This window comes from Peromyscus maniculatus, chromosome 9, assembly GCF_049852395.1.
Source record: "Peromyscus maniculatus bairdii isolate BWxNUB_F1_BW_parent chromosome 9, HU_Pman_BW_mat_3.1, whole genome shotgun sequence".
NCBI lineage: Eukaryota > Metazoa > Chordata > Mammalia > Rodentia > Cricetidae > Peromyscus > Peromyscus maniculatus.
Window position 1 is genome coordinate 38124326 of NC_134860.1, and position 15691 is coordinate 38140016.

General features: G+C 45.7%; 1 protein-coding gene across 6 annotated transcripts in view; it reads right to left on the bottom strand.

Annotated features, from left to right (window-relative positions):
- Positions 1 to 15691, bottom strand: part of Lrmda (leucine rich melanocyte differentiation associated) — a 1030542-nt gene that overhangs the window by 582121 nt on the left and 432730 nt on the right. The gene's annotated exons all lie outside the window — the stretch shown is intronic.

The window sequence follows — 15691 nt, forward strand, 5'->3', positions numbered from 1 at the left end:
GTTGATGCCTATTCATTTGTAACAGAGCTAAGGTTCCTGCCTCCAGGAAGTTGTCTTGTAGTCCTGCTTCTGAGACATCTGGGCTGCTCTGGCAGCTTCCCTTCCCTTCCCTTCCCTCCCCTTCCCCTCCCCCTTCCCCTTCTTCCCAAAAGTAGCACATAAACATCCAAGACAACCAAGGAGACAGCTTGCTCTTCCTTAAATATCAATGCTTGAGATAGACCATTTTGTTAGAAACAGATGGTCCAGCCTTAGAAAGTCCACTAGTCTGCCCCAAATGACCTATCTAACCACTGACAAATGTCTTAATCACATTGATCTTGGTTCCCCAGCCTTGAAATAAAAGGACCCATTAGATATCTGTAAAGTTGCTTAAATCTGCAGCATATTTCAAAGGCCTCAGAGTTTGGTGAAGGTAGGGAAGAAATGCATTAAGCCCAGGAGGCAATCTCCAGGACCCAGGTCAACTCAGAAACTGCTAAGCACCTCAAATCTCCTAGTCTCACCCTCCTCAAGCAGACCAGGAACAAGTGTTGGCCTGATGTCCCCAACTTCTGCAAGGTCACTGATCCTAGACTCTGATCCTGATTAGAAGATGAAAGGCAAGACCCCCAGAATGTTAAAAGGCCTAGTTGGCTCTGTCATCAAATCAAACTCTTCAACTTAACCTTTGCTTCTAGGCAAAGGAATGTTGATAGGAAAGTCTGCCCCTCACGGGAGAGCCATTCCCGACCTAAGCAGCACATTGAAACTTGTTATTACCCCAAACACACACCTAGATAGCATTCTTCTACATGGCAGGAGAACGGCCATGGTTCAGAGCAGGCCTGTGTGTCTGCTAATGTTGAATACATTGCAGCTTTTCTACCGTGAGACCTTAATTTCAGAGATTTATAACCAGTGTAAATCTGCCCTGCACAGAAGTCTGACAAAAAATTACTTTGTCCAGTAGCAATTTTTTAAAGTTTTTGGACTAAGTGCCTTTTATTCAACTTTATAGCCCCTCCCCCTGAAAATTAAATAAAGCAAAGCTCCTTAAGCTTTACCTATAGGCTACAAATTTCTCACACTCACACACATGTGTACACACACGCACACTAATGCATACTCCCAGAATCGGCACCATTATCCCTCAGCCCCTCAGGAGCAGAGTTCATGACTCAGTGTGGGTCTGAGTGAATATTCAGGTCATGGGGGGGATGCTACGTCCCCACATGATCCCTGTAAGCAATGCTGGGCTCATGATTCCTGTAAGCAATGCTGGGCCCAGAACAGGAAACCATCACACACAGATGAAATTCCAGCCTTCTGAACATTTCACACAGGGAGTCTTAGAGAGCAGTGGCAACTATTTATGAGGCATGAGACACATAAACAGGCTTCAGTTAAGATGATATTGGGGACACACAAGCTCCTGTCACACACCCGAGAGGCAGAAGGGAATAAAGACCAAGAAACCACCACTAAAAAAGGAAAAATAATAAATAAAAACAATTATGAAACCGATAATAAACAACCCAGCATGCCGATGCTTTTCTAAGTGGCTTACACAGATTAATTTACATAATCCTCATCACAGGCACACAAGGTAGGCAACTTGGCTTCCCTTATTTTCAGACAAGCTCTTGGTTAAGTAATTTACAGCAAATCACACAGCTAGAATCCAAATAGTTTCTGAGTCTGTGTTGTACCTACAAATGCCCAAAGTACATGCTCCAAAATAGCAAGCTTATTATTCCACTCCAATGCTCACAAATTGTTTGTGATAATGAGAATCATGATACCAATGACAGCTGATATTGATGGGACTTTGTGTTTGGCCTGGCACTTTACATCCACTGTGTGTGTGTGTGTGTGTGTGTGTGTGTGTGTGTGTGTGTGTGTGTGTGTGTGTGCCTGCACCTCCACCTGCTTGCATGCTTGTGGAAGCCAGAGCATTGCCTTATATTTTGAGGCAGGGTCTCTCATTGAACCTGGCACTTACTGACACAGCTAGACAACCTAGCCAGCAAGCCTGGGGAACATTCTGTCTCTGCTTCCCAGCACACCCAGCATTTTAGGCCAGTGCTGGGGGTCCGAACTCAGATCTTCATGCTTGAGCAGCAAGCACTTTATGGACTGAACCACCTCCCCAGCCCTTTATATTTACTTTCTGTCCCTCAACTCCATCTTCACAATATCCTGGTGAAAGTTAGGCCTGTATCATCTTCAATATACAGAAGACAATAGTAGAGATGTTGATCCCTGGTTGATGAGAAGAATCTGGAAATCACCTCTCCCAACCACATCCAGTGACCCAGAACAACATCTCTGAACTTTATAGGACCTTCTTCTTGGACAATTGTGTTTCTTAGCCAAATACATATAAGTCCACTGTGACAACCATTTCCTATACGCTCCCGTTTCCGCATTCTGCATCAACTCCATCTTCAGGACAGAAGGCATCCTCCTTTCTGTGTCTCTAAGTGTTCCTGTTTCCTTGGTGATTGTCCCTGGTGACTCCTAAGTATACTCAAGCCATCCCAACACTTTGCAAGTTTCCCTTTACATCACAGGTCTCAGTTTCCAATTCTACCCCGTGCCCTCAATGTTTAAAAGGATAAGAGCTTATCTTTCCTTAGGTTCCTAAAAAGCAAAGCAACCCAAACCTTTTCAGGAGATCTGAGAAATGGATCAGGTTCTGACTAGAAGTTTTTTTTTTCCCCTACAGATGCCAGAGGCAGAAATATCAGATGAGTATGTGGTACATTATCTGCTGCTATTACCATCCTACCATGGCTGAAAGAAAGAGGCTATTAAACATAATACATAAAATAACATTTAGTAAGGAAATCGGGATAATTACTTAGTAAAAAGGACATTGAGTCAGGTTCTAAGCCACTGCTCCACATTGAGAATGGCATCACTTATGTCTTAAGTTAAATTGAGTAAGGCTTCCTAAGCACTCCCTTAAAGAACACCTGGAAGCAATGGACTGGGGGAACTCATCCATCATGCTTTGCTGCAGACCTACGGAGCTGGTCCAGAGCATCAGGCCCTGCCACCCAGACCTCTCTGGACTGAGCCGGTTCAAGGTGATCAGGGCACCCAGCTCAACAAGGGATAAGGGTGCCCCTGGAACATACTGGAGACATAGGCTGAAGCCAGAGGGTACTCCCTTGCTTTCTCCGACTTGGTAGGCATTAACATACATTCATAATTAGAGCAGACAGACAAGATAATGAGCATGTCCACTGTATGGGCTCAGAGAACATTAGAGCTGATTAAGATCCCACAATACGCCATGATCTCCAGAGGCCATGCATCACCACTGCCACACTAAGGCCTTACATACATCTCGTACAGAATAAAGTCATCTAGCCCAGCCCCATGACTTTAAATGTCATCTACACACTCATAGAAATTGCCAAGGTTCTCTCTCAGCCCCACCTTTCCCCACAGAAACTGTTCCAACTCAGGCACTGTCTATACCCAAACATGGACGACTAATCGGTACCTTATACTTAAGACATCTAGACATCACTTCCTCTGCATCAGCTCCCTAAGTGAACAAGCAGAGCTTCCATTCTTGTCTCTTCTCTCCCCAATACGCCTGTCTTCCTGTTTTTCATTATATGAAATGGGGTCTCTAGAGTTCAGGTTGGTCTGAACTCATGGCAATCCTCCTGCCTCAGCCTCCCAACTACTGGTGTTGAGATTACAGGCATAAGCCACCACACCCAACTTCTAGCATGCAACTTTTTAATCAGCCAATCCTTTTGATCCTTCCTTTTAAGCATCCAGAGTATGGCCCTGTTGCCTCGTCCCTGTGGCTGTCACCTTCATCCCCTGCATTGTCAGGGTAGCTTCCTGACAAGTCACTCAGCTGCCACTTGGCTTTCTAACTCTTTTCTCCTCGAAACACATATGCCACAGTAAAGTGATCAAGTTGGGTTGAAATTTAAGATGAATCACGTTTAAAAACCTCCCAAATGCTCTCTTTCTATTCCAAACTAAAACCCAATGTCCTGGCCACAGCCTTAGAAGGCCTTGTATGACCCAGCCTCAGAAACACTACCTTGCTGATCTCAGTACATCGACCTCCCTGCCATACTATAGAATCAACTACCAGCTCCACCCTGAGCCTTTGCCTGTCTGTTGCCTTCACAGGTAGCCAGACCACTCTGTCATCCACCTTCCTGCTCAGGACATCATCCTCCTTCCAGACAAAGACGGATAGGATTATTGTATTCCTGATCACCCCCACCACTACCACCCGGAAGGACTTAAGTTCCAGGAGGGCAAGTTCAACTTTCATCTTGTTTCTCTTCCCGGTTTGGTTCTTGCTGTTTCCTGAACCTAGGACCTAACACAGAATCCTGGGAAATGCTTGCTCATTTAGCATGTTATGAAACTAGCCCTGACCAAGCACTAACTACTCTTTTGCTAAGAGTCTGTACTTCCAGATAGGAGCAGCATTCTCAGCATGAAAGCCAATGTCTTGCACTGTATAATTCCCCCACTCAAAATCAACCAAGCACATCTGCACATTTATGTAGCATTTTATACTATGTAAAGCACTTTCACATATAATTACCTCGGTTTTTTTAATATATCTTGCTTCAATACTATAAGCTAGGTAATTCAGACAGGTCAGACCAAAGAGAAGGTGTTAGCTTCAAACTCAGAAGCCGCTGTCCCTTCTGCCTGGGAAAACAAAATGCTGACAGTCACAACTTATCTCTCACAGGCCTGAAGTCTGGAAAGTAAAAGATAAGGCCGCAGTAGATTTATCTATGTATAAGCAGGTGGGGACCTGCTTTCTGGTTCATACATAGTGCTTCTTGTTATGATTTGACCTGGTGCAAGGTCCAGGCAGCTCTTTGGGGCCTTGGGAGAGCATTGGTTCTCCAGGGCCCTGCTCCCATGATCTGATTACCTTCCAGAGACCCAGCCTCCTACTACATTCCCTCAGTGACTGCTTTTCTACACATGTAATTTAAGAGGACACAGCACTTATGACTCAGCCTCTGTCCTCTTGACCCTCAGGTTCCTATACCTGCTTCACACATCCTCCAAGTTAGGGGGAAATGCTGGCACCCCAGACGGGACTTCAGAGGAAACCCTTGCCTTTCACAGACTCACACTGTAGATACTACACAAGGTCCTGAGCAGACACCTGTAGGACTTGAAGAAGACGAGCCAAGCACACATGTGACATGCTCCCAGCAGAGGCAACTCTAGAGAAAGAGAAAAAAGAAGCCTACATGCAGAGGAGAAGCAAATGGCTCTTCACTCTGCATGGACTCCATCCCACCCACAGGAGCCCTTCTCAAGGTCCTGGAACAAAGAGGAAAGTTAAACATTCCAACCAGAAGAGCAAGAGTGCAACCCTGCCTCCTCCTATCCACCAGAATCAACAGGGGAGCTTTTAACAAGCCCCAATGACCAGCCCTGCCTCTCCACCCCCAGGTAGTCAGTTCAGAAGGGCTATGGGCAGAGCCTAAGCCCTTCTGTTTAAAGTTCTCTGGGTGATGATAAAGGATAGCTTACTAGCTGAGCACCAGAGCAGGGCTTCATCACTAAGGTGCTTTCCCTTGTATTAGCTCCTTAAACCACCTCAAAGAGCTGGGGTGATGGGCAGGGTGGGCACTAATGCACCCAAGCTAGAGGTAGAGAAACTGAGACTTGGAGGGATGGACCCATCCACGCACACAGTCCATTTATTTGCTACCGAATGGCAAGTGCATGGTTCCATAACTGAGCAGTGAGATCTCAGCAGTGATTGATTGACAGGTTCCAGTGGGCCTGCCAATTACATGGGGATGCTGTGGGAACACTGATTCAGTGGTAAGAGGAAGGGGATGGAGCCTGGGGATCTGCATCCCTAACAAGCTCCAAGGATACATGGATGGTGCAGGGTTTGGGACCACATTTTTAGTAGTAAGAACCTAATAGATACACATTCATATGAACTAAAGCAAATCCTGGGGTGTGTATGTGTTTGCAAGTTTGTGCCTGTGTGTGTGGAGGTTGGAGGCAGACACTGAATAGCTCTCTCTCTCTCTCTCTCTCTCTCTCTCTCTCTCTCTCTCTCTCTCTCCTCTCTCTCTCTCTCTCTCTCTCTCTCTCTCTCTCTCTCTCTCTCTCTCTCCCTTAACTTTTGAGGGAGACTAAATCAGGAACTCACTGATTCACCTAGCCTGGCTGGCCAGCAAGCCCCAAAGATCCTCCTGTCTCTGCCTCCCCAGTTCTGGAATCACGGGTTCACACTACTATGCCCAGCTTCCTACACAGTTGCTGGGGATTGAACTCATGTCCTCCCTCTTTGCTTGCTTAGTTTCCCTACTAAGACATCTCCCCAACACCAAATTCATATTTTAGTATTCACACGGGGAAGTTTAGGAACCTCTTAGTGGCTGCCTGGTGGTTTCAGGGTTGGGCTACGCTCTATTCTACACGATTCAAATTCTAAGCCCCAACTGGGTATCATCACCCAGCCTCCTACCTCTGTGCAGCATCTCTCAGTCTGGGAATCTGTGAAACAAAGTAAAGTGCCCCTTTATCCTCTCTATTGCCCTCTCTTCCTCTTTCTCGCTCCCTCTCTTCTCTGCCCCTCCCCCCTCCCCTCTACTTCCCTCCTTCTCCCTTCCCCACCCCTTCTCTCTTCATGACCCCCACATGACCCTCCTGTCTGCTCCAAACATGCTGCCTCAGGACCCTTCGATCACCACACTGATTAGCAAGCCCAGCCTTGCTCATCATCTGTCAAGTGGGAAGTGATGGCACCCCAACACCACCCACCACACCATCCCCCACATTACCTCTTCATTATTCAAGGGAGGGCACGCTATTCTCGAGGTAATTTTTAATGTTTTGTGTGCCTCTTAAATATCACCCACCACATATATATAGCAAAAGGCTCCAAATGACTGCCTAAGAATTCCATTTCAGGCTTAAATCTTTAAATACACTTATGAATTTTTGACTTTGACCGATAGCCTAATGTCTCTTCTCTCATTGTGGAAATAGATCCCAGTGACTCCTCATTAAGGCCATCTCCTTGAGGACCTCTTCTTTTGACATGACCTTCCATCTTGAAAGTCAGAGCCTGAGTCTCCTTGCCATGAGGTGATCGGAGTCTTTGGTCATTGGGTCCTGGAGTTGACACAGGCTGATTTGGAGCTTAGGATAATGATCCCAGTTTTCGACTAAAGTAAAATAGCATGTCATTCCTCCTCATGTTGGCCCTTAGAGCCACCAACAGCTGAAACATCCTCTAGGCAACTTCAGTCAACCTCCTTTCAGGTCCCAGTGCTGACACTTTGTCCACTGTGGTCACTCAAATAACCTCAGCTGACTCCTATAGCTTTGAGGTTGAGCTATGTAGTTGAACAAGTCATAAAATATCATTACCATGTGTTAGAAATGGCTGCCTCTCAAGGTTCGGGACAGGCCTGGCCCAGCCTAGAGTTAAACTGTGTGGACTAGGCAGGCTTTGAACTTGCAGTCTTCCTGCCTCAGCTTCTCAAGTAGCTGGGATTATAAGCCCTCTCTACCAAGCCAGCTTCAGTGAGACATTTTCAAAAGAAACATTTCTAAGGCAGGACGCTACAGAAATGACCTGTGTTTATCTTGATTTCTTTGCATTCTAACTCCCCTTATTATTTACCACGATCTTGAACAAATGGACACGTCATTTTCCATCTCTCTGCTAAGAGCAAGTTAGCCATCCTAAGAGGAACAGACTATGACATTACAAAGAGAGGTGTATCGATGACTCAGACGCTATTTGTACATTTGAAGTATGACATCTTTACTCCTCTGTCATCAGGCAGGAGTAATTAAGAACAATCAAGTGGGTGTTAATTGGATATCATGCAACAATCTCCAGTCAGCCCGAGCCCACTATTTGCCTCCTACTGGCAATTATGAACACTAAACATTCCTGCTAATCAGCCGCTTCTTATCCAGGCTAAACAGAGATCCAGTATTTACCCAGCTGATGACTTGTTTTGTCTGCAATTTAGTCTGGTTTAAGCTAGAAAACTCATCATTTGCCAAGCTGTCATCAGTGGCTGGGAAGAACCAGGGATGCAAGGCTCCTGGTGACAGTAGTTCAGTGTCTGTCATCGGGGAAGAAAGTTGGAGAGTAATGATCTGACCTTCGGCTGCAACTGCACCTGGACACGTAGACTTGTGAGACGCCAACATGCGTATCTGAAAGGACTTGAGGACCGTGAACTCACAAGGTTTGATGAGCCAGTAAGGCATCCTCACATGACTCTCAGAACTCTAGCTTCCCCTGTAGAGCCAGCTTCAGGCCTCTGCATCACGGATTCCTCACACCCATGTCAGACACAGTGAGCTCGCCGGGTGGCTGGTCTTTGATCACATGACTCCAGGAGCTTCCCTGGACTCTGATTACAGTAGGGAACTAAAAGAGTCTTCTGGAGAGGGCCCATTAGAAACATATTACTGGCTATTAAGCAGATGGCTAGATGTTTTTAAAGAGCTCTTACATAGTAATAGAATCCAGAGTCGTTGACTTTATGTATTACTCCCCCAAGAAAATGGAAGAAAAAAAAAAGAAAAGATGGAATGTTTGTTCCAGGGGTGGGTAGTTTCATTCTCCCTGGATGGCCAGGAGTCACACATAGTCTCAACACCAGCAGGGAGAGATTGGCTTTACAACAGGCTTCTGAACAAGGTGATGAAAGTTCGCTCCCCTTTCTTTCTCTTCAGACCCAGGGAGGAGGACTTCCAAAGGAAAGTCCACTGGCTTCGGGAGACAGAGGCATCAACATGGAAAGAGCGACCACAGCTCTTCAGTCCCCACTCTGGAACATGAAGCAGCCCTCGCTACTACCTGAGTGGGTGTGGCGGTGTTCTGATGGAACTTCATTGACAACAGCTCACAGCAAGGTGTGTATCGTATCGTATCGTATCGTATTGTATCGTATCGTATCGTATCGTATCGAATACACATCACATTCTCCTGACTCTCATGTCAGACCCAGTGAGACCTGCTGAGAGTCTGCAGGAAACAAATGCCCCTGCCTAGGCCTCCATCGACATCCTGTGTTTTAATTCACAAGGAGAATGAGAGCTCATTTTCTCTAATAGACACATTTCTGAAAAGGTACTTGAATCGGTATATTCCAAATTGCATCTCATGTTTCTAATACTCTTATGTAAAGTTTAATCCTTATTAGGGACCAAACTACAATGAACATAAAGTCACTATCCTTCTACATGGTATCTTCCCAGGGCTTCATAAATAATACTAGATTTTGCCATTAATTATTTAAATTTATTTAATCTTCATTAGCAACTTATATGTAAATATAATTTTATATAAGGATGTAATTTCATTTATATATTTATAAAATTACCCCCTCAATTTCCATTACTCACAGTCTCAGCCCTGAGCCTGTTTAGTAATGTGCCCACTTATGGTTATATATTTGATAAAAGAAGATCTACCTCTTCTTGGTCCCCTATCATCCAGAGAGCCTATATTACCACAACAGACATGCTCAGCTCTTACAAAATCTGAAAGGATTTAATTCAATCTCAGAGTCCAATAGCAAACCAGAATCATCTAGGAGGGAAGAAGCCAAGCCCAGTTCTTTTCCTAAATATCTGTGTGACCTGAGACATATCGCTTACCTCTCTGAACCTCGATTGCCTTTGAAAAATGAAGGAGCTGGAGCAGAGGAAGGCTAGAGTCACCTTCAAGGTTTTAATAGTCTCTGGTCAGTGGATAGGAAACAACTTAATTAGCTCATTTGATTACAGGGTAATAATAATGAGGCCAAAGGAGCCACTTAAATAGCCACGCAAGGCTGGCTGGCTTTAAATGGAGAAAAATACTGTAGCCGAGACAGGAGAAACTTGGCTTGATGGACGGGGACAGGGCGCAGCTGCATCGGCCCTTTCTCAGTCAGCAGCGCAGCAGGGGGACAGGGCAGCAGAAGGAAGTGGCTTTCTGGGATGAACAGTACCATCCACGCTCCCTCTGACTGCTCACTCTGTGGCTGTATAGTTTACCCCCTCATGTGGCACGGGACCATGTCTTCCCCAGTTTGTCAGGGGCCAGTCCCACACCACCTAGCAGTGTGCAGTGCATACCCTATGTGATTTACTATGTGGATCCCACAACTTTCATGCTGGCTTACACCCTACATAGCAAGTCGAACCCACAAACTCCATGCTCAGGAGTCTTGACAACTTACACAGACATTCCTATATGCATGGGCTCCATTTCTATCCTTATCTTGGCATAGACTGGAAATTATCTGCAGACCAATGGCAATACACTGAAGGACTCTGGGTTGCCACTTTTGTTACATGGAACAGATTCCAGACACAGCTTACAGGCAAAAGAAAAACAAATATTGTCTTACCCTCAAGATTTTTATTGTCTTCTCTTAACCTTGGTAAATGCGAATTTCCATATCCACATCATAGTTTTGGCCATTCAACAACATTTATTCAGCAGCTGCTATAAGCCTGGTCAAGGCACTGAGTCCTGGGACTGAGCAGTAAATAGTCCAAATGGAGTCAGGAAACATGGATAGGTATGTGCACTATGCAATGTCTATAACAAATTCATGAAGGAGAGGGGGAATGTGTTCTGATACCTACAGTTCTGCAATTATTTTCCATTCTCCATCTCAATTCATAAAAAAATCATATGCTCACCATAATCTGATGGTGTTAGATCAGTGGTTCTCAACCTGTGAGTCACAACCCCTTTGGCAAACCTCTACCCCCCAAAAATATTTATATTACACTTCATATCAGCAGCAAAATTACAGTTATGAAGTAGCAACCAAATAATTTTATGCTTGTTAAGTTTTATTTAACAACACGAAGAACTGTATTAAGGGGTCCCAGCATTAGGAAGGTTGAGAACCACTGTCCAAGATGGTCAAAAAAAAAAAAAAAAAAAAAAAACCACCTAAAGCTCAGAGAACCCTGAGGGAGAGAGGCAGAAAGACTGTGAAGAGCCAGAGGACTTGGAATTCTGTTGTGAGATCATGTGTCCTGGAAAGGACAGGAAGCATCACCTAAGATACATCAACAATATAACTGCACACCTAAGATACATCAACAATATAACTGCACAAACAGGACCTGGCCAGTGTCAGTGGACATGCTATCATGGAAGGGGGAAATCTGCAGCCCCACCCCTAGATAAAACACTACAAGCAACTAAGGACCGCTGAGAGGCAGAATTTGCCGCCCAGGAATGAGCCTCCTGCTCGTTTATCTAATTTCAAGTACTCATCCCTGAAATCATACACACAGAAGAAACACTAAACAGATTCAGAAGGTTTTATTTATATATCTATCCATTTATACATATATGTAATAACAAAGTAAAAGAGGCAATGAATTTGAGAGGGCGTAGGGGGAACACAGGAAGAGTAGGAAGGAGGAACAGAAAAGAGGGTAATGATGTAATCATATTTTAATTGAAAAAGATAAAAGAATTATTTCTTTAAAACATAAGCGAGACAAGGCCCCTGACCCCTAAGGTCATATTGCTAAGAGGTCTCTTCCAGGTGAATTTTGAGGTAGCTAAAGAACCAGCACATCAGTATCATGTCCGTTTGTATGGGTTCCCTGAGGCCGTCTCTCCTGATGTGCGTGACTGGCTCGGATACACAGCAACAGTGTAGACATTGCTATGGTAGAGCTAAAAGGGAGCACAGAAACCTTTTAATGTTCACGTGACTGAACAGTAAGATGGGGCTGGAGATGGCTCAGCAGATAAGAGCAACTGATGCTCTTGCAGAGGACCTGGGCTCTGTGTCCAGCGCCTACATGGATGCTCAGAGCCATATGTAACTCCAGTTGTTTCAAGGGATCCAATCCCCTCTTCTGACTTCTGTAGGCACCAGACACACACACACAGCACCTATTCATATAGGCAGGCAAAACATTTAAATATAGAATAAAATAAGTAAGTCTAAAAATATTTTTTTTAAAGGCTGAGACCTCACATCCAAAACAGGATTACCAAGCCCTGCCCTTGAGTTAGCTGGAACACTCTGAAAGGGTGCTCTTGAGGCCTGCAGGCTACCAGATTCAGCAGAACATTTAACCAAAGGCACGGAAAACAACATGGATGAGGACGCATAACACTGTCCCATGAGACCCCAGTAGGCCCACCACAATGACTTGGGATTCAGGATCAATGACTTCCAACATCCTCAAGGCCCCTTCCACCTCCCAAGGAAGTTTTAGTGTGCAAATAGGACTCTGTTTGGGAACCTAGACACCCACAGAAAAAGCAGACAGTGCACAGTTAGCACACAGCAATCTCGGAGTTACAGCAAGGCTCTGAATCACTCCCTCGAAGCCATGGTCAAGTTCATACAATAACAGGATCCTGGAGCTTTCGATCCTGATGCCTGAAGGTCTTGTTGACAGAGCTGTCTATGACCTCATCCCAGATGACTCCAAGTCACACCGGCATTGACCCCTCTTACTGGTTCTCCACTGGCCTTGCCTGACCCAGGGGACTTGTCACCTGGCATTGTTCCCTCGCTATGACCTTGGATTCTTGGTCTATGATTCAGATTATTCCACTTCTAACAGCCTTGGAAAATAGCTCCTTGGAACCTGCCTATGCTACAGGCTCTAGCTTATTTAAAATTCTCATACATGATGTTGGGGGATTAGTTCAAACTATTCACAAGGCACATGGTACCCTGTGTTAGCCAGATTTCAGTCATTGTTATAAAATAGCTGATTGAAAATTTGAAAATTTGGGCTCACAGTTTTAAACGTTTCTGTTCACAGTGACGGGGGGGGGGGGGGGGCGCGGGCGTAGGATGGTGGATCAGACCAGTGTACCATAGCCAGAGGGAAGCAGAAAAAGTGAAGTCTGCTCTTTGTCCTACTTTATTCCACCAGGGTTCCAGTCTGTTGGGGGGAGGGGGTTGCTGCTTACATTCAGGACAGGTCTACAGGTCTTCTCCCCTTAGCGAATGTCTTCTGGAAATAGCTTCATCAATACCTGGAGAGGTGTACTTCTACTAACCTTCTAGATAAATATCAGTCTAATCTAGTTGACAATCAAGATTAACTGTCACATGTTCCCTAAACACACACACACACACACACACACACACATGCACACACACACACACACACACACACACATCTATCATTGCCATGGCTAGTATAATAGTGGAAGACAGCTTTGACTGAACTCTATTAACAAAATCACCATTAATTCCTAATCAAATCTATGAGTCCTTCAAATCCATGAATAAACTTCAGCATTAGGTATACAAACACGCTCTTGTCCTGTGATCTAAAAAGAATCAGATTGTCCAAGTAGCCAAAAATACATAGATATTAAAGCCCCAAAGCAACTTACAGAAGGTCAGAATTCCTCCTCAGGGCTCTGCTCTACAACAAATGCCTCGTAATGAATTGCTTGATGAGGAGAGGGCTTTGTGCGACAGAGAGAATTTTTCTTTTATTTGGCAAGCAATGAAATCATTAAGGCAATAGATCACCATGGCTGCTAACAGAATTTCATGTCATCCCCTTCGCTGTGGATGCAAGTATGAGACACACATCCATGGTCTCTTCTAGAAGCAGTCCATGTAGGGAAATTGTCATCATTAAATTGAATATAGTGATCCTCACCTTCTCCCTCCCCTTTCCATTCTCTCACTCTCTAGCTCGGCTCCATGACACACACCTTGCAAATGTCAACACACAAGTAGATCCGGAAGACCAATGGGCAGAGAGGTCTGATTACCAGCAAAAAAATCTATCATGTGGTACTGAACACTTACCCCTGCAACAAGACGGGATGATAATTGCTTTGCAGGTAAGCTTGACCTCCCAGTGTCTCTGGGGGTGTTAGCATGTCATGAAAGTGGGTGCTGTCAAAGGCCATTGCTGAGCGCACCCAGGACACCATCAGACCGCTTCACGGTCTGGCATGCAATGGAGGAGCATGGCATCTCCAATTACTAGCCTGCCTTTTACCTCCAATGTTGTCACAAGGTCTACCTGGACCAACCCCAGAGATGAACCAGGGTCCTCCCACAGTGAACAAAACGGACCCCATAAAATGCCCACCCAGCCCTTATAGATGGCTCTGGCCAGAAAGCCAAGGCCAACTGGGAAAGAGAGCCCTGAGCTTGGCTGGATGTGTGCTGCAGAAAGACAAGGAGTTTCAGTATCATCAGCATTTACCTGGAGAGGTCAAAATGAAGCTCTGTAGCAACCAGCATGCTGAGCCAGCAAGGGGAAGAGGAGGTTTCCTGACCTGAGGGGCCGGGCTGGAGGCCTCACCCCAGTCGGCTGGGTTGCCAGAGCTGTCACTGGGGCAGGAGGACTGTTTGGCCTTGAACACTGGTTACGTTATGCAAATTATGCTTGATGAAAGTGTGGCCTTGGTCCATAAAAACTTAACAACGCATTTGTCTTCATTTGAGCACTCCCCAGCAGCCACCACTTCCCTTTACAGGCTGTAATAAGCAGGCTTTTGCCACACATCCCTGGCCTCCACAGCTGTCATCAGGAGGGCCTCAGAAGGGGCAGAGGAATGGGTGTGCACTTAATGAGATGACTTGCCATGGTGAGGCTGGCATCAGGGGGCTCCAGTGTGCACATAGGACGTGGAAGCAGATGCAGCCAGGCCACTCCCCCTCCCGGGACCCTTTGCTAACAATGCTCGGGTGGCTTTGAGGGCTCCAACCCAGTTCTGAATTCCTGAGAGATGGATGTCACCTCCAATCCATCATCAAGCAAGCATTAAGTGCCTCCTGTGTACATGGTGCACAGGGGTGACAGTCCTCTCCCTCTCCTCACACAAGTCATAAACGGGGAAGAGTTTCTGACTCTAAGATGCCCAGTCCTGAGACCCCCATGGCTGCTCTTCTCGCCACTGAAGAAGACATCTCAAAAGACATGGAAATCGGCCTGGAACTTTAGCTGAAGTGTCGATAGAGAGCCCCGGAGGGAAGAACAAAAGAAGTGTCATCCCACTCACCGTGTGGATCGGAAGCTGGGGTTTGGTATGTCTTTACAGTTATTTAACATTTTAAGAAATGAAACTACTGGCGACAGGCCACAAGGGCTACTATAACCTATCCCCCCACCCAGGCTGAGTTCTGCCTCTGTCGTTCGCTCTGAAGTCACACACACCTCTGCTTGGTTCTCCGTAATCACTAAGCTCCAAAGTTAAGTTCAAAGTCTTTGAACGTAACTGGTCCCTTCCCTGCAAAGCTCTTTGCTCTCAGCTTCCCTAGTTAACTCCAGGATCTGGTGCTCTTTGCAGATGACATCTAACATGCTGCTCTTTTGTCTCCGCCTTCCTGCCCCTGCTGATCTGACACCTGTGTGATCTGACACACCTGTGTGTGATTAGACCTTCACCTCCACCAGTGAGCCCCTAAGGCTAGGTTACCTCCCGTCTCACTAAGGCCTTGGCACCAGGCACACAGCAGGAAGTGGCTGGCCGTAACTACTGAACACATACACACCTGTGCACTTACATACATGCTGATCACTTCCAAGTTGGAGGGAAAACGGGAAAACGCCAAGGAATGAAACATGTTATATTCCCCCAGACAGGAAGAATGCCTTGACTGAACATTAGGGAGAGCTACTTGGAGAAGCTGGGTGGCTCCCAGCCTATAGCCTTCCCAAGAAAGAATCATTCCATCCAAAG